Source organism: Varroa jacobsoni, unplaced genomic scaffold (assembly GCF_002532875.2).
Source record: "Varroa jacobsoni isolate VJ856 unplaced genomic scaffold, vjacob_1.0 scaffold_1096, whole genome shotgun sequence".
NCBI classification, from domain to species: domain Eukaryota; kingdom Metazoa; phylum Arthropoda; class Arachnida; order Mesostigmata; family Varroidae; genus Varroa; species Varroa jacobsoni.
This window is the reverse complement of record NW_019213998.1, coordinates 284,133-305,867: the sequence shown is the minus strand read 5'-3', so window position 1 is coordinate 305,867 and position 21,735 is coordinate 284,133. Positions and strand designations below refer to the sequence as shown.

Genomic DNA, 21,735 nt, shown 5'->3' with positions numbered 1-21,735 from the left:
CTGTACCGAAATAAAACGAAAAAAAACAAAAAAGCCTTGTTCGTAAAGCGCAAAGAATTCTAATCTATAGACAAACTTCAAAAGGCTGTTTATCGTAGCGGGTGTCTCGTTCGTCCGCTGTCCCAATCGTTTGGCATTAGATGTACTCCCAAAAAGTTCTTCTGCCCGAATTCGATGGTCTATATTATTGCTAATTTGCATGCGGCTTTAAAGAATATCCAAGAAAAACTTTTAGAAGATGAACTAAAAAACCTTTAAAAGAATGTAGGATTCAAGGGCCCGAAAGTTCATCGAAATGGATCAAAACGATATATATATATATATATATATATATATATATAGTAGCCAAATTACGGACATTTATTCTATTATTTCTATTTAACACATCTGGATCTACGTCACACAGATGGCCTGCACGGCTCGCATTGCATATCGTAATACACACGCGGTCCCCGAGTGAGAGCGATGGCTTACTCCATACGTCCAAAGAAAGTGAAGAGCAGACAAATCCTCTGGGTTCGCAAAGATCGAGCCGCTGGTTGATAATCATAGCTCAGTTTTAAGGAGGGCCGGCAGCTCACTAGCCTACGAGAGAGGGAAAAGATCGAGCAAAGAAAGTAGACAGACAAGTCAGTGGGAGTACAATAGCCAGGAGAGCAATAGTGCGGTGCTAAAGATATGAACAACAACAACAACAACAACAACAACAACAACAACAACAACAACAACAACAACAACAACAACAACAACAACAACAACAACAACAAGCAAATAAGTGAGCTCGAGTAACCTTTAGTTCACCCCTTATTCTAATACGCAACACTTTGTTGCAACTATATTGCATCCGGTTCACTGGAAGGGATGGTGAGAAAGAGCGCAAAAGAGACGGAAATTTTCGAACGACCGTCAAGAAGGAAGGGAAGATGTGTACGGTAACATTTCTGAGTCGGCCATTCGGTCTGACTTCTTTTATTACTATCGCTATTCTCAATTCTCGCTGCTTGACATGCTCGTCCTTGCTTGTTTTCCTTCTTCTTTAGTTCTTTATGAAGTCACGTTGCCCGTATCCATTTGAGAAGGTGCTGCCTGCTCCTCGTTACTGTTGAGCCCTTGTCCATTTGGTATACACGAAGTACTGGGTTACGGAACTTTGAGCCTTGAACCCACTGTCCTACTTAAAGCTAAAAGCCAAATGGGAGAGCCGACTCCCAACCACTGACCATAGACTAAATCTGCATTGAAAACAGCAACCGTTGTTGGCCTATCTCTCAGGCAACTAGTAGCTACTGCCATTTGGTAGATGACGCTTCCCCTGCGTTCTCCGGACTATGATCGTTTATTAAACAAGGACCGAATTCCCCTTGTCTAGTTGGAGAAAGGTCTTTAGTTCGAGGCAGGAAAAAGGAGATTTACTGGGTCTGGGAGAAGAGGAGCCTAACCCCTTTCATTCTTCTGGCGGCCAGCTCCCGTCTGGAACCTGCTTACGAGTGGCTTGTTCCGATATCCATTTTCGCTTTCTATTCATCTGTCTGTCTGTCTCAGTGACACCCAGGTCCGCGTGTGCTCCTTGTGGATGTCCCAGCTCCTCTCTTTCCCTCCCTTGGCCTCTCAACAAAAAGCATCCTTCCTTGGTGTCAGCGGTTCTGTAGTATTTAACGAAAGTAACGGAGACTAAAGAACTCCGATCGGTGTTGCCTTCCCTTATGAGTCTATACTTTGCCTGCTAGCCGACCTTAGTCGTCCTGGGCGGCTCAGAACTTCAGGATGGTTGTTCCAGCACTTTCCACGAGCAGCAGTTGCAGCGCCGGTGAAAGCCCCATAAGTGCTTGAACAGCGATGCAGAGTATGCGGCAAAACATCGGGTGGCGTGACCGAGTCGATTGGCTGGCCGTCAGCCTCTTGTTTATCATGTCACGTTGCCTCGTTGAGCTAATTAAGAGGAATTGCACATAAAAAAACGAAAGAAATTCCTTAGACAGGCGAAAGAGGTAAGAATGAAAACGAAAAAGAAAAGAAAGATGTACCGAGACGGAGAGATGAGGCAGGAAAAAAAATATGTAAGACAGAAAGCCATACGGAGCGCAGCCGTCATCGAAGGGAAGGCCTGTCAAATCGAAAACGCCTGATGAAACGCATCTTATTTCTGTTGCTCACTAATTGAACGCAAAGCAATCTTAAATCGCTCTTGTTATTACTGTTAGAAAGGACATCGGCGCGCTCTATTCCTGAAACTTTTTCATGCCGGACGCTTACTTCCGACCCCCCTGTTTCATTTACGTGGCAAAATTTTTCTGACTTTCAAAGCACGACCCCGATACACATACAGTCAAATTGCAGGTGATGGCTTATCTGTAACAGTTGCTACCGTCACCAAGGGGCCAATGAGCAGACGAAGGATAAAGACTTGAACAATAAGAAAGGACAATTTGTGATTTTGCAGAAAATAAAGTGCAGATCTGTCTTTTCCTCTAAATAGGGATTGTCCCACTTGCAAACTATACCATTCTGATATGACACCTGTAGTGTCACATGCTTAGGAAAACCTTAATAGTTTACGATGACTAGAATTGTATGGTCTCACATTTTCTTGCGTTAACTCCAGATTGTTAGTGGGTCCTAATGACAACGATTCAAAAAACGAAACCCATGAAGATTCTTTAATGTCTTCTAATTAAATCATTTAAATTAAAGAACTGCCTATGTTCTTTTACTTATTGAAGAGACGATTCAAAATGGTTTATAAACTTGGTGTTCATTTTCAAAGTCGTTCGAATACGTTCCGTGTACGAATGTATAACCGATACTGAGACGTCATTCTAGCCAAATTGGACTGTTCATAAAACATCGTTCTTGATCCATAGTATTTAATAGTATAGATGATATTTATTATAATGAACGCAATACATACGTAAGCTATATAGATCATTGTTGTTTGCTCTTACCGGGCACCTTAAGTACTTTCTCAGAATGCGCAACAATAAAACTAGAGAAAAATGTGTTATTTCATACGTCGGCCATAGGATTCCAATTACTATTGGAGGTTTCAATCTGAGGTCGATGTACACTTCAGTCACTTTCAAATATACAAAATATCCAACTGCTATTGGCCACAAAGCCGCGTGTCTATCCAACTGGACACAACTCTGTTTAGTCGTAGAAGAACTTGAGCTTCATTGCAAGTTCTCTTCTCAAGCAATGTATGTCGCCAACCGCTTGGGGCAGACAAAGCCCTTCTATGGTGTTCAGGTGTGAAAAAAATGAAGAGAGACTACCGAAAAGAGATTCGGTCTGCTCAAATCAAGTGCCGTTCAGATGTTAAATGGTAGAAAGAAGGTGACCTCCTTCCGACATAGCGAAATTTCATGCCATCAATAAATGTTCATCGTTGCAAGTTTCAATCGTTGTGTAATCCAAAGTTATCTATCCAGGTTAAAGGCAGCTATTTGCAAACTATTCAAACGTCTATTAGATTTCACTGGGATGTTTTACCGCATTTTATATATATACAGATGAACTATAAATCATATCTAGGAAGTCCCAGATACCAAAAATAGGTCAGACAAGAACACAGACGCTTTAACCCGCTATTTTTTTTTATTTCAATCTTTCTACAATACTTTCCGAATACAAGGTTCTCCGGAATCACGAGATGCCCCTCACACACTTATTACGCCTACTAAAATAACACCAAACTTTTCTCCAAAATATAATTTTATTAAAGTGAAATTCTCGAATATAGAAAAAAAAGCATACTGAAACCTTATCTGTAATATAATATAAAGCTCCTATTTTAGCTCCTTTTAGTGTTTTCTGTTGTAGACAGTCTCGGCCAGCTTTGTTCAAATACTATCTTGCAGAAAACAAAAGAGCTTTTTTTTCGAATGCTTATAGGCAATAAGGACGAAAGCGGTCGGTGACGTAAGTGGCAAGGCAAAACGTGACCTTATAGGAAGGAGAAATCACTCACTTTTGCGCCAGTCCGATTTCTCGTTAAGCGCCTAACACTTACGGGCGGGGTTTTCTCACAGCAGAAGTCAATACCGGTCACAAGCGCACGCGCTCTTTGGTGGACACGCGGCCTGAAATGAAATAGACTTTGTAGAAGAAATTCAACCAATATGCCGGCGCTCTAATAACAATCTGCGGTGGTTTAACAGAATGTAACGATACTAGAACAAGCAATAGCTGTATATTTTTTGTACTGTTTCGTATTATGAGGTGACCTGTATATAGAATGCCTCATTATAAATTGCCCTAGCGTAACGATTGCTAGCTATTTATCCTTCTTCAATTACCTTTTTTGCCTTTTATGTATTGAACTTTCTACGAGCTTTCTAGAATTTCGCAAAATAATTATGGTTGTTAGCGAAATTTTCGATTAGTTATTATAGGAAAAGCTTGTTTTTAAGTCAATATATATGTCAGGTCACCTCCATGTGGGCAAAGAGGAAACAACTTGTACGTACTAGTTCAAATTAAATATTGGATAGCTTACTTAAAAAACATATTTAGTGCAACCCATTTTCCCGACGAAAACAAATATTCATGCTTTTTATTTTCTTGTCCTACTTGTGCCCTGTCGGAGATACAAAGTGCTGGGGCACAAACGACTATTTCCCTCTTCAGTCACACCTGTCGTCTACTACATGCCGTCGGAATTTACGTAATGAACCTTAGATTTTTTCGAGCTGGGTGCAATGAAACGCATGCAGGCGCAATACTGGTACAATTGTCAACAGCTTAATGTGAAAACATGTCTGAGGGGGTTTTAAAAATGTTTTTGTTTACAATGCGCTTGTTCTGGCGGGACTGTTCTCGCCTGCAATAAAGCTAATCTCTCACTTTTGCAGTACACAATGTTAGTTTCAAACATGAGTCAGATTCACTAGTGTTAATCCACGTTAAGCTTACCCTGCAAATGAAGACAAATATCATACATAGACGTTATAATAACGAATACATGCCACTTACCCTTTACAGCGAAGTGTTTTATCGAATTTTGTCTATGATAGACAATATCGACGAACGTTTGTTACATAAAAATGGTAATTCGATAATTATTATTATATATACTATTTATAAAAAATGTTTACATCTGTTAATATCGCATTAAATAACTAAACTCAAGATTTCTGGCGGAGTGGCCTTAGACCTGTGAGGGCATTTCAGAAATCGATCGATGATCAATACTCCATCCTTGGATTGACATAACGAGGAGCGATCGCAGACGTCATGCAGGCTTCTAATTCTTTATGTATCTATCCTTAATAATGTTGCAATATTTATTTCTTTCCAAAAATGTTTACCTCCAGCCCCGACTGGGGGCTTCACAGCAGCACGTGACATCGGGACCAATGCCCTTTGGCTCTTTCGAGTGCCGGGTCCACGGGTAATGTGTCGCAATCAGATTTCCACAAGATACTGTCCTATCGATCCTTTATTATTTGGAGCAGCGAACAGACATCGATAGATGCTAAATGATCAGCAGTTTTACTCGTTTTATAGCCAGTTGCTGAATTCACGTGTTCGTCTATCCGTTATGGTCTTCCGAATTCGTTTTCTCCAGATCTTTCGACACAGCACCGCAGAGATGGATCGCTCCTAAGCTGCCAACCTAGTTATCGTACGTAATTCCGAGTGCCATGACTTGCACGTTAATATAGAGCATGCTCATAAACAATATCGATAAGGCTGGTTGCCCCTCAACATCATTACTATCTATCAGATAATTGTACATAGCTGGCATAATAGGCACCAACGTTGTTTCGGCTGAGCTTGTGGAGTCGGTCTTTTTATGCACACCGATATGGCAAGTAAAGATAGTACAATTAATCTAGTTTATTGATCAGAGTTGCTTTGCCTGGTCCCCCTGAAGAGGGGACTTGCTCGCTGAAATGTACGCCGCATCGCGTACAGCGAACGCTCTATAACAAAAAGTGATTTTGAGTGTGATTATGAGTGAAATTACAGATCCAAAGAGAAGTGCATCTATGCCTGGTGATGTCTAGACTACCTAGTCGCCGGTTTGCTTGGAGACAGAGCATTTACGTGGGCGTTGATTCTGACGCGTTTGCCTGGCGCTTAACGAATTCGGGAAACCGGCTCTAGCGCTTCTGTGTGTTCCAGAAGGCAGCGCTAATCCAACTAGACACTGCCAGGTCGATCGCCTATCTTTGGCGATATCTAGCGCCGGTCGACGTAACGCCGGAAAAACAGTGAGTGGGGACTTATCGTACTGCGCGTAATTAAAGACTCATCATGATTTCTGGCGCAGTGTTCTCTCCTTAAAAGACTGATTACCGGTAGTACTAATTTGCATCACATACACATTAAGAACTTTACTAATCGATCGGTGTGATCAGTTTTTTGTTAGTCCCTATACTGCGAGTTTAGCAATGACGAATGAACGGACTACACTTATTTGAGCAATCGTTTACAGCATGTTTGTATACCGGACCAATCCACTTTACATATAGCCTTGAGTTGAAAACTATTTAAAGCCTATAACTAAAAGCGTCAAGCTAGCCAGCGACACACAGATAGTACACAGTATGCGTGAAAAGAAGAACATTCTTGAAGTTTCTGATCGTATTGCGACATATCTCATTGTATAAACGTTATATACAGTGACTAGTATCCCTAGAATTCGTGTCACAGGTCGTAACAAGACCCAGTTCAATCGATACCTTGGTGCGATTCCTCTTCTCGACTACATGCAGCCGGCGTACGCGTATTACTTTAGACACGAGCAGTCACGGAGCACGTAATCACTACCACAACCGAAGCGGTAGCTAAATGAAACAAGCCGAAATAAAAATGACATAATCGCTGGACATAAAAGTTGCTCGTAACTTGCCGTGCCACTGTTGACATTATTTTGGTAATAATTTTATTCTGCAACGATCATTAGTTAATTTTGCAAAAACACAGCGGTCCATATAATGATTATGACCGTACAGAGAACGGACTTCGACTTTAACAAACTGAAGTATGCTCTCCAATCTACTATCTACAACCGCCTTTCTACATTCGTAAATTTATTCTATCTCTTCCAAGCAAGGTAATTTGTCTTTCTTGCTTATATCACTAACTTCCCAGTGGGTCAATTTTTTGCAACGATAAATGTTTGCGTCTACACTAGGTTATAGTAATCATCTGTAAGTAAGGCCCAAAGCTACTTATTCGATGAAAACGGTAAATTGTTTTGTGTCTTGCAGTTATGGGACGATTGCTTCATATTTTTATCGACAATATGTATGCCTACAGCATCATTTGTTTAGAGAAAATTGATAAAAATACATTTATCTATGTATTAAGAGAAAATTTATATAGCGAGTGATAACAGAAATGTGAAGTGCCTCATACGTCCGAGCTGTCTGAAATGGCCAATACGACTCGTGCTATGCACCGCCAGATGTGGACTCTGGTAGTTCTTGAGTAGATAAACGTGCTTCAGTGCACAATTATGTAGTTCGACAGATCTGAAATACAGAAGTGAATTAGCGAAGCACAAGTTGACGACTAAGTTTATTGTTGATTTAAGAAATCTTATATGCTTAGTGGTACATTAATAATAGTATTTTGTAATAAAGCAACAAAAAGCTATGACTTTTATTAGTTATTTTAGCGGACTTCAAACAGCAAGTCGAGGGTTATGTACGGCCTATACGAGTTTTACACATTTAACAGAAATGGTAATCATTAACTACAAAGCAATAAAGTGACTTTATTCTGGCTATCATTTCGGTTTGTAGACGTTCTAAGGGATTCTGTTTTATCGTCAGTAACTAATGTTTTCGATAACGAAGTTTCTCTCTTGTCTAAATCAATATTCTTTTTTTGAGTGAACTCAATATAGTCGAGTTCCAGATCACTGCTATCTCACATCATTAGACGCTGGACAAAGAAGTAGTGAAAGGGAAAATGGCCGGTTAAGTTACAATATGCAACGCGAATTCCCTTTCTAAGTTTTACTTTCCCATATCCAGGCGGCTGCTGTCCTCGTATTTCCCCATGGTTGTGCCAGAAGCTACTAATGAGAAGCTATCATCTACATTTCGGTTCGCAAAAACCACCGTCTAGCAGGATCCACATCGGCGCCCTCAGGCGTGTTCAGAGCTAGCTTGCCAAAGTATATAAGGTGATATAGCAGTACGCGTTGCGGTCGCAGTAAGCAACGGTTACAATTTATAAGCAGATCTCTCCTCGCTACATGTCCAGCATATATATGGCGTCAGAACAGCAGCTTAAGCTTTAAGCTCCATTCTCGATGGACCGCTATGGAGCCATTGGCGGTGCATGAAAATCTCGATGTTTCCTTGCATGCGCCCGGAAACGAGAAAGGCGCACTGAAGTAAGTGAAAAGCAGGTCCAATGTTATCCAGCGTGAAGTCGAAGAGAGAGACTATGGGATGGTTACGCAAGCCAGCTTTTTCTTTTGTCTTCGGTTTAAAGCCAAGCCTGCTCTCTTTGCCGGTGCCTGCTGGTCGCACACGCGACAAAAAACACTCACTAGAATGAAGAGGAAGACAGATCCCGACACCATGCCTGGTTAGGGCTATGATGAAGATCATGATCCCGATGACGGCTTTTGCTTGTGCTGCTACCATAATAGCAATATGGGCCTGTACAGAGACGGTCCAGTTACGTCCTCGTCCGAATCGCAGAGAACTGGTCCTGGCATGAACTTGTGTTCGTCCCCTATTCATTTTCTGTTTGTTGTTAAGGTTGTTGTTCTAATCTTAGAGTGTTGCACGTAGATCGCTGTGTCGTGCGGCTTAGAACAGCATAGACAAACACTGCGATAGAATGAGCATTGAGACGACCTGGCTTCTTGCTCGCTCGCACAAAACTCAGGACTGTAGTCGCATTACCATGAGCACTCACGAAGATAAACTGACCCCATTACACCTACGACCCCCGCTACCACAAGTAACACTGTCGGACTACATTAATATATGCTATTTCTCCGGCAGCTGGCAACGCTTGGTTGATCCCACAGGATGATGTCACAGCGACTGTCTGGTGGCGGATTTTAATGGACGTTCACCGTATATCTCTATCGTAATGTGGAATATCTAACAATCGTATTAAGTTCCTACTGTAGAGTAGAGGATGGACGAGCGTTCTCCTGGCGAAAGCGAATATAGTAGCATTGGCTAGAAGGTCTACGCGAGCCAGGCTACAACGATTTAGAAATGAAAGCTACTGTTCCTTTATGCGGGAGCATGTACGTTAACTTCTGAACGAGAAGGAGTGGTAAAATCGATAATCGCATTACGACATATCATCAGGTGAAAGGATATACCGAAAATTATCCGTTGTCAGTGCCGAACTAGGACCTGAAAAAAGCAAAAACTAATCCATAGTTTTTGTCTTGCATGCAAATTAGTTTACACAAAGCTGCCACTAAAGGCCAAGTTGCCAACATGAAGAACACAGCCACCCCCTTACGCGCGGCGTGCCTCTCTCAGAATATACGGCCCAGTTATGTCAGCTGCGGTAAGGGACCATATGTTCATCACTTACTATATTGAAGTATAAAAGTCACTTGACTATTTAATGAGGAACTTTCAACTGTGAGGTGCCTTCGCTAGACGCTGTAGATATTTTTTTTGGGGTTTACTTATTTGTTCGATGTTAATCTCATTTTGGCTTCATTTCAGCATATGAAACTAGGCTCGAATGATGCAATATTATTTAGAATACGAAAATGGCAACGTATAGCAATTTCCCTGTGGCCACTCGAGTCAACAAAATTGTGTATGGATCTCTAACAAAAGCCTAGAATTGAGAAAGGCAGAATGATAATAGAGCCTGTTATTTTACTAGGATATTTATTTTGCGGTCCAATTTAGTCTATGAAGTTGTTAGTAAGTAATGGAAATGTTTGTTAAAAGGGCGGCTTCAAGATCAAACTTTTGTGAGAGGCACCGCTTTCTTTTGCCATCACTCGCGGGTATTAGCTGTCCAATGTTTATTTATCTCTCTTGGAATTTAAAAGATAACATACTGTGATTATAGAGAAGCTATATTCAAAGTGCAAGTTTGACCACAAGTTATATCGGTGTGGGTTTTGGTTTGCTAAAAAGACAGAACATCGCCTTATAAACGTTGCATGGACAGCTGAACTGCGCCGAGTGGACGGGAAATTTTCGAAACGTTTCCGGCCAGCGGATTTTCGTGTCCTTTGACAACGATCAGAAAATCTCTGAGATTGATGTGGTGACAGGCTCTCAAATGTTTAGCCTTGAAGCTTTTCTTTTAATAATATATAAAATATATTATTAAAATAATATGAAATCAATTTTCGAAGATTGTGGGAATTGTGTATTTTATCTTCCATAGATCATTTACCTCCATAAAGGAGGAACGTCAGCCAGGCGTGCTAGCAAAGAAAATCTTGCCATTAAGGCAGGTTTCTAACATGAAAAGATTTCAAAACAATGACAATAACGTTACAGCTATTATTCTTGCAGATAACTTTTCTGAGATTTTGAGGTTTGTAAATTGCTCGTTTTATGGGTAGAAGTTAAAATGGATAGAGAAATATACTCGATCGAATTAGATTTGTTTAATAAACGTAAATCTAATTGGGGCACTGAAAGCAGGCTTCCATTTAACCAAACCAAGCGCTCTGCTTAGTTTCTATTGTGGCTTCGGGAAAAAACGAAACGTACAGTATATTATCAATGCAGGTCCAAAAGCGTCCGAGCTCACAAAATTCCGTGCGTTATTTGCGCACGTAAACAATACGGGAACTTATTGATTTTGCATTGATTAGAAAGATGACAAAATATGCAGAGTCCACTTTTCATATACGTATAAATGTATGCTTGTGGCTCTGCTGCGAGAATCAGCGCTCTATCAACGATCATGGAAGGTGGTTGATCCAACTGCTCTTAGACGTGCGAGGCCTTTTCAAAGGCTGATTTAGCTGATTGGTCATAGACAGTGGTTACGGGACAGGGCGAAATGGTAATAGTTCGTTTGTAAATAAGATACGGTACCGGCCAACCGAAATCCTAACATGCGCAGGAAATAAATAAGCGTAAAGGGAGCATAAAGGCTAATATATTCGAGGTGCAACCATTTGCCTTAATATTGTTCAAAAGTTTATATATATTGACCAAGCTCTCGATAAAGCCGAGCGTAGAAGCATTTAAGAATAATATCAAGAAAGTATTCCGACTGGTCTAAACGATCTTTAAAATCCATCGATATCTATCGCCTGCAGTAATGGAAAAACTTAGCTGAATATAGACAATAGGTCATCATGATGAATGTGAGAGGTTAGAAACGCAAATCACTCACTGTACATCTTTCGCTGCGTTTTCAGTTATACCCAAAATGGGTCCGTTACGGGATCTTTTTCTGTGGGGATTTACGCTGTTATATATGTATATCTTCAATGCTTAAATTATACTGCCATCATAGAAAGGTATGATACAACGTACTAAAAACAAGGATTCCCTATGTACGTGCCTCAAATATTCGCAATCGGAAATTATTCCGTAGGGCACACAAAGCACCTAGGAACGGCTCGCGCTATTCCAGCTACATCCATCAGCTGCGTACTGGAAACGTCCCTCTTTATTTCCTGAGCAGTCAAAGCATTTGCAGTACGCTGCCACTGTTCGTGGGTCGAAATAGACTATACGTAGACCCACTTCGGTGCTGTAACAGTGGGATCCAATTTATTCTTCCTTCAATAACTATAGCCATCAGAAAGCGCCAACATGATGGAATACAATATCCCATAGAATGTGGTAATGAATGAACACAACTACACGAAAAAGGGCGTACGGATACGACGATAACCATTCTATTATTGTTACTCTTTGAAGCAGGGTAATCACACCTATGCTGGCCTGGTGTGCGTTTGTAATATCGATAAACGATAGTGAAACATACGGGCCCGTAGGCAACAATATACGCCAAGAGAATGGACCGATATCGCGAGCGCTAATGGAAACACAGAAGAAACGCGCTTACTACATTCTACCTTGTAATAGAAAAGACAAAACACTGTATTTATTTACATGTAACAAGCGATAATTGGGCGCAAGTAGAAACACATAGACAGACTTTTGCTGATAACGTATAGTTGTGGTTGGCCACCGGAGGGCGCTTACGAATCAGTTCTGATCCGATCTGTTCTATGAGTTGCATATTGGGTTTACAAAGCGCAGTTGAAGTAAACCAATTATATGAACAGTGGGTGGTGAGTAGGTCGTGGACCTTACAAATTGCCTACCTACTTTGTTTTTTTTTCTGTAGTTCCGTTTGGTACGACTATTTGCATGGGAATTCAAAGTCATGAAGCTTTATGGTTCTTTAAATGTTAAAGTCAAATCTGTTTTGATAAGACGATCTCCAACAGACCATGTTCAGCTTCTGTACTTTGTCAACCTACTACCTTCTGTGTGTATGGACATTTTAACCTAACTGTAATAGGTTACGTTTGATGTAACCTAACACACGCTGAAGCTCTTAAATAATATCTAATGCAAACTATACAAATGATGATTATTACTCTGTAGGTAAAAAGGTCACAGTTTTTCGCTTCAACATGCGATACAGCCCCGTCAAGATGATCATGCTCTTCGGCCAAAAATGAAATCAAAGTGTACACTATAGTGCATTGCTCTTCTTTAATAGCCTCGTTTTTATGAGTTTGTTCTCTGTCAATCGTAGAACAAACCTTCAATGACATGTTCAATAACTTTTTATATTCGTGAACTACTACATCAGCCGTGTAGTACAACCTGTACTGCTACTGAGGCCTTACCAAATAGGCTTTGCCCATGTCGTCGTTGTAAAAGTATGCCAACAGTTTTGAAGTTGAGACTCAGTTCCACTGCAGGGATAAAGCAACTAGCATGCCAGCGATCTGCATAATTAGCAACAGGTAAAAAGTGCTCTACGGTGTGCAATTTTAGTCGTTGTTGATGAAGCTCTGCTATCAATCTTGGTAAATCTTGCACATAATCGATGTTTCCCTGGATCTCTACATGGCTGAAGGCTATCTGTTTGTGTGACCAAAACTCCTGGGTTATGAGACCGGTTGATGAGACGACATTAATTGACCGATCCTTTTCGTCGGAAATACTTTGAGACGATCAATAGTTAACAACTTTAGTCAGTGTCTCTAATCGATTCCGCGTGAGTGCCTATAGATTGCGATGTATAATATAGGAATAACTACAACTATAATAAGGATAACGCAATGCGATTGAATTTTTAGAGCAGCTCCACAGTGGAACTTCGGTCGGCGATGGTAAACTGCATTACTAGTACGTGGATCATTCCAGATAAGCCCTACAAATATTATTACCGTAAACAAAAAAACCGTCAACTGCTGCCTTTGATCTTTGTTTTCGATACTGCATCACGAAACTTGAGGTAAAATGGACTGATATTAGCGCATGGTCCGAAACTAGTCGGAGCTAACTTATCTAAAAGAAATCTACTATATTGTCCGTGCATAGTGAATAGAAATTCGCCGAATTTATTAACGGAACCTCTATTCATATCAAGATATCTACAGTGCTAAACAATACTGGAATCTAGAGCCTATCGCCTATACGCTAACGTACAATACTTCACACCCACAACGTCCGCTTGTTTTTACCCACGTACAGTCAAGCCCGTTCAATTACTATTTCTTTTTTTAGATATGGTTCATGTTATACATACGTACTAAATTCTATTTAAGAACGTTTTTAGTCTGGCCTAAAAATGACCTTACCCAAATCCAAGGTTAGAACCCGTGCCCTCTGCTGTTACTCTACGACGCCAAGCTCTATTACACCGTTCCAGTTTGTTGTCTTGTTTGAGGCACTGCAAAGTTGTCTTTGGAGCTCGCCCACATTACGGCTCTGTCGTGCTTCTCTGTCAACGTGTAACAGCGATTCGGGCACTTGCTAAGTAAGCCCCTTCATCTAGCTTCGATTGTTTAGTACAGGTTACCCTACTTCAGGTATTTTCCTACCCTGTTTCACTCATTCTGTGACTATCTATGCAACGCTGGCCAATTTCCTTCTGTTCACCATATCATTTTTCCATTGCAATTAAGCACACATTTCACTGTCGTTAAGCTGTTACGACTTTGCAGTTCGGCAATTCAACTATCTTTAAATTAAATTGAACTTAACTGTCAAAACTTCGTATAAATATTACGGTGTTCAAGGCGGTGTACGGCCAGCAAAAAAATATGAATGCATCATTATTTTCTGGGAATCTGGACCGATACCTGCAGAAAACTGCATTTTCGATCACATGAAAGATACGGAGAAAACCAACGAACGGACGGATATGGGGAAAAGCAACCCCAAATACTGAAACCGGTTTAGCTGCGACCTGGAAAAGCTCAAAATAACAGTGGCTGTTGTCCTACCTTTCCTTCTAAATTTCATCGTCTTTGTCTTGGTCAGAGTTAGGGCAATTTCAGATCTGTGACTAACGCGCGGAGCCAAGCTAGAACTTGCAGGACTTAGAGTCCGTTCGACCCGTATATAACTGCGTCGTTGCATCCAGGATGATTACGACTAAATTTTTCCATCCTTTTATTTAATCAAAAAGGCTTTTCAGTAAAATGGAAAATAAAACTGGGCTTGTTGTCAGACCAGTTGTTTGTGTGAAGGACGAGAGATCCGCCGCTCCGTCGCCAACGGTTATTCTGTCCTCCTGTACAATTGTAGCAAGAAGGCTGAGCACATTTATATGGACACCCACCTCTGCACGCGTGAGCATAGCCTTGTGCCTGGATGTTGAGTCGAAGGGAGCCTTGAAATCGACGAATATAAGGTGTAACTAATTGCGCAATGTGGCCAGTGCCCTCTTGACATCAACGACTAGGACCCTGCACGCCGCTTCTGTGGAACATTCTCTCCGGAACACTGGTGCTTCGTTGGTATGATGTGCACGCTTCCTAGGTCACTATCCAGTTTCTTAATCAGCAAGCCGGAAAGCAGCTTATAACAAGCGCTTTTCATTATTCCCTTACCTTGATGACGGCGCGGTTCGGCTGTCTTTTCTGTTAGCGGTCACTAATAAGGTAGTATGTTTCTCCTAGGATGGGAATGTACTAATATATATTAATTTATTAAATGGTGGCATTCAGCACGGTACGTCAACGACGGCGCATTTCGTTCGCTGCAGATCCATTCAAATTGCTAATACTTTTATGTCGTATGCGTTTTTCCAGACATTGTTTTAAAAATGGAGTTTAACGAGTGTAACTAAGGCTGCACCTCGGCCATACATTTAAAGGTATCTGGACCTTTTAGGAAAGGCTGGCAGTACACTTGGACCGCGGCCTATGCATCCTGGGGAAACGCAAAGAAAGTTCTGTAAACTAGAAAATTTTAATCCGATTAAGTATTGGCGTTCATTAGGTCAGGTGCAGCATGAACTTTGTGGGTGCGTTCCAGAAACTTATCTACACCTAAACATCAACAATCCGCGCAGATGCAATTCGGATAGCAAGATGTATCACTACTGATATGTAAGCACGAATGCCTGCGCCCTATGGTACAAAATGATTTCCATCTTGAAACTTCACCCTATTCCTGATTACGTTCGTCGCAAATGGACTTCCTACATGTCCTAGGAAAGTCGGCGTCACGATGGAATCAAATACCTAGCAACCAACGTCCGTGGGCGTATTCTGAGAAGTAATGATGCAACTCGAATCAGACTGGAAGGCAAGGAAGGTGTTGAAGCCGTCGACAATGACCAGAGGAGAGGCAAGGTGCGAGATTATGCCTGCAGTCTACTGACCAGCAAGTACGTTGATTTCGAATCAGCCGTTGAACACAGATTGCTACGAGACTTGGTCACTAGCCACGCAAGCAATGACATTATCCTCCACTGGGCACAGCGCGAGGTCGCGAACCCTATGACTGTAGAAAACAAAGATGCCTCCACCAAGGCGGCCTGGTCCTGCGCTCGCCATTGCAGGGCAACGCGTGGAATAGAAACGCGGTGAAGTAAAACGTACTCTATGAATGAAAATACCTGCACTGTGCAGGGTCTCCACGGAGAACGCCGGGGTTGCAACCCCTTCATAGTTCCGCTATGTGATTCTTAACGTTTTCTCAGGGTTCGGCCTTACTACAAGCTCCATACTCAAGGCTCCGCTGGTTCAAGGGACGCGTACTGAAGTCGGCTGTCTAATTGTCAATGTTACTCGAAGCTGCCTCGTGAAATAACTGACGGTCGTGATTGTCGGGATGGTCAGATGTAAGCGAAAAAGTGTCTCAAAACTGAGAAAGGTAAGTAATTTCCGCGAATAAAGTCAAAGGAGACCACCTTACTAATGTTGTATTGAAGTAGAATTTTAAATATATTTAAAGTACGATTTATGTAAATACAATCAGTTGTTTTTCATTGGCATCATTTTAAAGTTGCTGTCGGCCGTTCCTGTGCATAATAGGCTGTAAGGACCTTGTTTAATTATGCTGTAGCCCTACATGTGTTCTGTTGCTACAAAACCACTACAACTAACCGTTCCACTTATCCCGGAACTTTTGGTTTACCCTCACATGATCCGTGAGAACTATTTTAGGGCGTGCGACGAGTTTTATGAAAAAAAGTTCCGAGGCCTTATTTCACATAAACTTCTAAGGTCAGTGGGCAATCCTGACTATTGATCATATTCACAGTTATTTTAGAAAACGTGCGTTTTGTTGCTCTCGGAGCAGTTCGTGCCCCAATGCGGCCCACTTTACAAACGGCAGTTGGCTAGTCGCTCGGTCGCTTGTAGGCACAGAAAATAGAAAGGCACAGCAGTTCGGCGCAGCTGCGGTGGTTCATTTGCTACTGTTGACAGCTGTGAAGTATTCTGACTGAAACACCCCAAAGCAGAGGTTCTTTCGCTATACGAAATAGAACAAGATACAACATAGGAGCGAGCTAGGAATGAGCTGAACGCTGCGGATGGCTCGAATCGCGGCCGTGTCTATCATAGTAGATAGCGTATAGTAGAGCCACGGTCTCACAAGCTGCTTCTGGTCATAGCAGAGTCAAATATATAGTCCAATACTGAGCTGACCGACACTGCTTCAGCACTAGCCCCTTGCTTTCAGAGATGGATTCAACAAAGGATACTATGGCAGAAAATGTGACCGAAGATGAGTGTTGAACCCAATGTATATTTCATTTTTCCCCGCTCTCTATTTTCTCACTGGTCGGACTTTTGTTGTCACGAGCTGACTAATCGTTAGTAACTGCATTACATTTAACAGTTTAGTTGGAGAGAAATTGTATTAAGTCTAGGGCAGTCGATGTATCAGTAAGACGAGTAGGCTTTCCTTGCTCGTGGACAGCTTCTATTAGCAGCCCCTGAATATTCCTCCAAGCTGTTTCAGCTTGAATCTAGGAGTAGGTACAAAGGATATTCCTTCGTAGTAATTATTCTAGTAGTAGAACGCTTCGAATGCGATGCTATACACTCATAACCGACTTAGCTCTCCTTATTATCTTTTCAAGGGAAGTTTCCTGTGCCACAAAGTGGGAGTTAGTGTCTATAGGGGCTAATTTTAAAATTTTTTTGTTGGGTGTAAGTCCAATGTAGGCTTGCATAGATAGTGGACAGAGAATGCATTATTTTAATTTTCTTCGAAAGCACCTAGGATAGTTTTGGTCATGTAAAACACATGTGAAGCAACGGGAAGTGTCCTTCTACGTTCTTTTTAGTAACTTGTATTAAAAATAATCAATGCGTATGTAAACCTATCAATTGGAAATATTCACTTCGGACTGGCATGGGTCGACCACCACAACATTTTTCCAATTTCCATTCGGGATTATACTTTTTTTTTTTTGGCGTGGTTTAGAACATTCTTATAGCAAGTTTTTGTAGGTGGAGTCGAAGGCCAACGTGGAGACACTCGTGTTACTGTTGAGTGGCGCCTTATACTCACTCACACCAGCTCGGCCTACAGACTCTATTTAACTTAGACCGTCAAAGCATTTTCTCAACTTGACTCGAGTTTCTCGTTTTCAAACTTTTAATTCTCGTTTCAAGTAGACGTTGCTGTTGGCTACAATAAGCTGTTTGATTGGACCTTGTCTCTCTCACTCGCTGGGGTAGAAGTCGGTCGGGCTGGCTAAATTCAAGACAATGCTGAAGGCACGCATGGGTAGAACTGCAAAGCATCATTCATAGACGCAGATTCAAGATGTACTTCGGCTAAACGAATAATTCTAGCATCGACCTTCCTATTTATTTTTTATAAGCCTCTTGGCACTTAATCCCTTTGCGCATAAAAATTGGGAGAAAGATTGAAGCCACATATACGGATATGTAAATTTACATATATATACACATACCGTGATACAATAAAAGCCATGATTTGGGCTTGCAAAAACACACAATCTAGCCAAATCTCGCGGAAGGCTAGTAAACAAATATAATAATATTAGCTAGAATGCATATGAAGGTTTCATAAACGTTCAATATGTTAGAGTGTGTGGTTCGACCCATGCGGGTATTGCACCATTATAACAAGGGACAATACAACAGCTATAGAGGCACGCTTTCTCGAACGGGTAAACTATCCAAAGCTCATTTTTCTACCTTTGTAGGTAATGGTCTGCTACTCTAGACGCCATTGCCGCTATCGGACAAAACAGGATAACGGAATACTCGGGGTTGTCATATTAAAAATATGACGGATGACTGAAACTTAAATTTCGACAAACATACTACACTCGTCCCGGCGCTCCTTCCATTCTAGCCATTTCCTTTTAAATTTGTTGACCTTAGAGAGATACTGTGCATTGATGGACTGTTTTGTTGCAGTGATGTTTTCCGGTGCTACTCGGTGGATATGTCGCAGCGAATCTGTGAATGGATACTTATCATTCTGAAAGTAGGCCTTCTATTCCCGGAAAGACAAACGTTTCGTAGTGTAAAGTCGACTAGATGACCCCTTGCGCACTGTTCCAGTGTACACTGCACGCTGCAAAAACCCCGCTGGTTAACGACCCATGGTCAATGAACTGCTGCGTGGACGACGGGCGCAGTCAAGCGTTCGTGGTGTCGCCCGGGCCGAACGGAAAAAAAATCTGTCAAAACTAAACGCCAGCTACAACCACTGCGAAACCGCCAAGTACCTAAAAACGTCAAGAAGTTAAAGCAACGCAGCACCGTAGCAGTAGCGGTAGCGACCATCGATTCGCTCGGCGTTGCTGGAAAGGTGATAGCCCCTACTAGAAGTTGTAAATTAAACAGAGGTCTTCTCAAAATATCTACTTCGCCCGGCACAGCGGAGGCAAAATAAGACTTCTTCAAATCTACCCGGTCCTATATAGCGATATACCATAACGTATTATAACGATATTTTATTTATTTAGGGAGTGTAAAGTTTCCGCTGCGTCAGAAAGGGGACTATCGCTCCAACGACATAAACCTGCTATGACTGCTTGATGGGTGGCCTGTTACCGACCAACTAAAATCAATAGATATTTGGAGTGCGCGCAAGATTTCTACAATGTCAAAAAAAAAACACAACATCAGCACTGTTAAATTTTGCCGATCTGGAAAAATAATTTGAACAAGCATTGAGATTTATGGACTTTGTAATGGGTTACCGTAAATATACCTGTATGAGGTACCCTCGTAATGCAATATATATCTCTCGCGGTAAATATATGTGTGGCAAAGATACGCGTAAATATAATAGAACTGCTTGTTATACATTTTAGGTATGAAAACAAATACATTTTTAACTAACTAGCCGCTATTTTTGTGTTTTGTCTAAATTTTCGTGGTGGTAAACAGCTATAGGTTTGAACAACCTGGCCACAGGCAGAAGCCTTTAACAGGCAGGTAGTGTGGCCGTGCAGTTTCTAAACAAATATGGCTGCTCTCTTTTCTAAATCGATAACGTTGTTTGGCAGCTATGAACTTACTTACGTAATGTCCAAAATCAATGGCCAAATTGTACACCCACTAGTAACTGAAAAACGAATTGAAGTTATCTACGGAAACTGTACACACAGTGTAAAGTTCGCATTGAAAAATACGAGTGCCTTTAATTAGCTACCAGCTTTTTGTAACTTAAATGCAGTAAGAAAAATAGAGCTTCATCGAAAAACATCACTATTCCTCATAGGCTTTAGTTTTACATTCAATTTATAAAATCGTAGTCAATAAACCCCCATCCGTTACAAAGGAACTTGACAAGCGTTAGATACCTTGGAAACGTCTGAGTAAATTGTAACTTCTGCAAAATACAGTCGGAGTTTAGTTCTAATTCTAGTCAAAGGGTTCTAGTTTACTACATAAGCTAGATAGATAAAGGTACATAGTATTTACAATAGTTTCTATACCCATCAGAGTATTCCTAACTAATAAAATGTTACCCAGAATTAACAGTTGATTTTTCTCTATATTAAACTTTACTAAAGCGCCTCATGGATGAGTGATATAGCAATCGATAGAGTATTCTGAAGTTAATGCGAATCGAGAACACATCGAACTTCTAAAGCTTTTGCTGAAATTGGGAGTTCACAATATGAAGTGACGACCTCGGCCCCGACAATGTATTAATGACCGTACGAAAAGAAAATATCGCCTTCCGCTGGTTATGTATTCCGCGGTGGGCGGCTATCCTAGAAAGTCTGTATTTGTTTCTTGTGTGTACACCATGTGCATTTTGTTCCTGTGTACGGAGCGCTGTCTGGGCGAGCTATAACGCCAAAGGACCTCTGTATTCTTATGCTGTTTTGGTAACGTAGATGCGGACCAATTTCCGCGACAGTTACCACTCAGAAAGGCCCCGCGCTGTGCGAATCAGCGGTAGTATTTTAGTGTATCGCTGAACTGCACAACCTAAGCTTAGTCAATAAACTTACGGCGGTGTTAGTTCTGGTAGGCTCAGTCAAGATATAGGCTACGAAAATGTCCAGTTAAGGTTTGTGGCCAAGTTTTCGGGCGAACGCTTTGCCTGGACTTACCCTGCAAAATTCCGAAGCTTATCTCTCGAGGAAATGTCAATGCTTATGTGTAATAGCACATTCTAAAGCAAGTGGTGGAACAGTGTCGAGAAAATCCCCTTTGTACCAGAAATCCTTCAAGCATTCAAATTACAGGCCCGTGTTCTCCTTGCTATTATCGAAATCCGCTGCGCTGCCGCCCTATCACAGATACCAAAGCGAACGTTTTGTTTTTTCCATTCGTCGGAGCACTCAGAATATGGCAAAAAAAACAAATACAATGGTTCATTTCGTTCATAGAAAAGATGCGGCACTTCCTCGCGGGCCGGCCTGCACTTCTCTGCCATCATCTCAATGGCGGCTACTGTTGTGTCTGGCTAGCCCTTAGTCGGTGCATCACGGCCAGTCCCACAGAGCAGACGACAAATTCATGCAGATGTACAAAATAACTGCGGGTATCATGACGCTAGAAAATGAGTCGTACCCTGTTGCTTTGGTGGGACGCCTACGCTGGCCTAACCGTTTCGCTGCGTTACCCGGCTACAGCCTATCTTGTGGGCGCGAAGAGTCTCCCTCCATCCTTTAGAATTCAGGGCACGATCAAGGACTGAAATGTCGCTGCTCCCTCAAAGGTAAAGGATCTATCAAACCGTTCCTGTGAATTTCTAAATATACTCGGCTCAAGAATAATCTCAGGATCGATCGACTTTCAACATACCGCCCTCAGGATGAGAGGCAACCGTCGTTGAATGAATATAAAAAAAACTTGAAGCTCCATTCCAGACTTCT

At 41.6% G+C, this 21,735-nt stretch overlaps 1 long non-coding RNA gene across 1 annotated transcript; it reads left to right on the top strand.

Annotated features, from left to right (window-relative positions):
• The first annotated feature begins 16,130 nt into the window (after window positions 1-16,130).
• LOC147752666 (uncharacterized) lies at window positions 16,131-20,383 on the top strand. Its single transcript, XR_015313508.1, has 2 exons — window positions 16,131-16,277; window positions 18,809-20,383. It is a non-coding gene; the product is annotated as an uncharacterized LOC147752666 (long non-coding RNA).
• The last annotated feature ends 1,352 nt before the right edge of the window (window positions 20,384-21,735 follow it).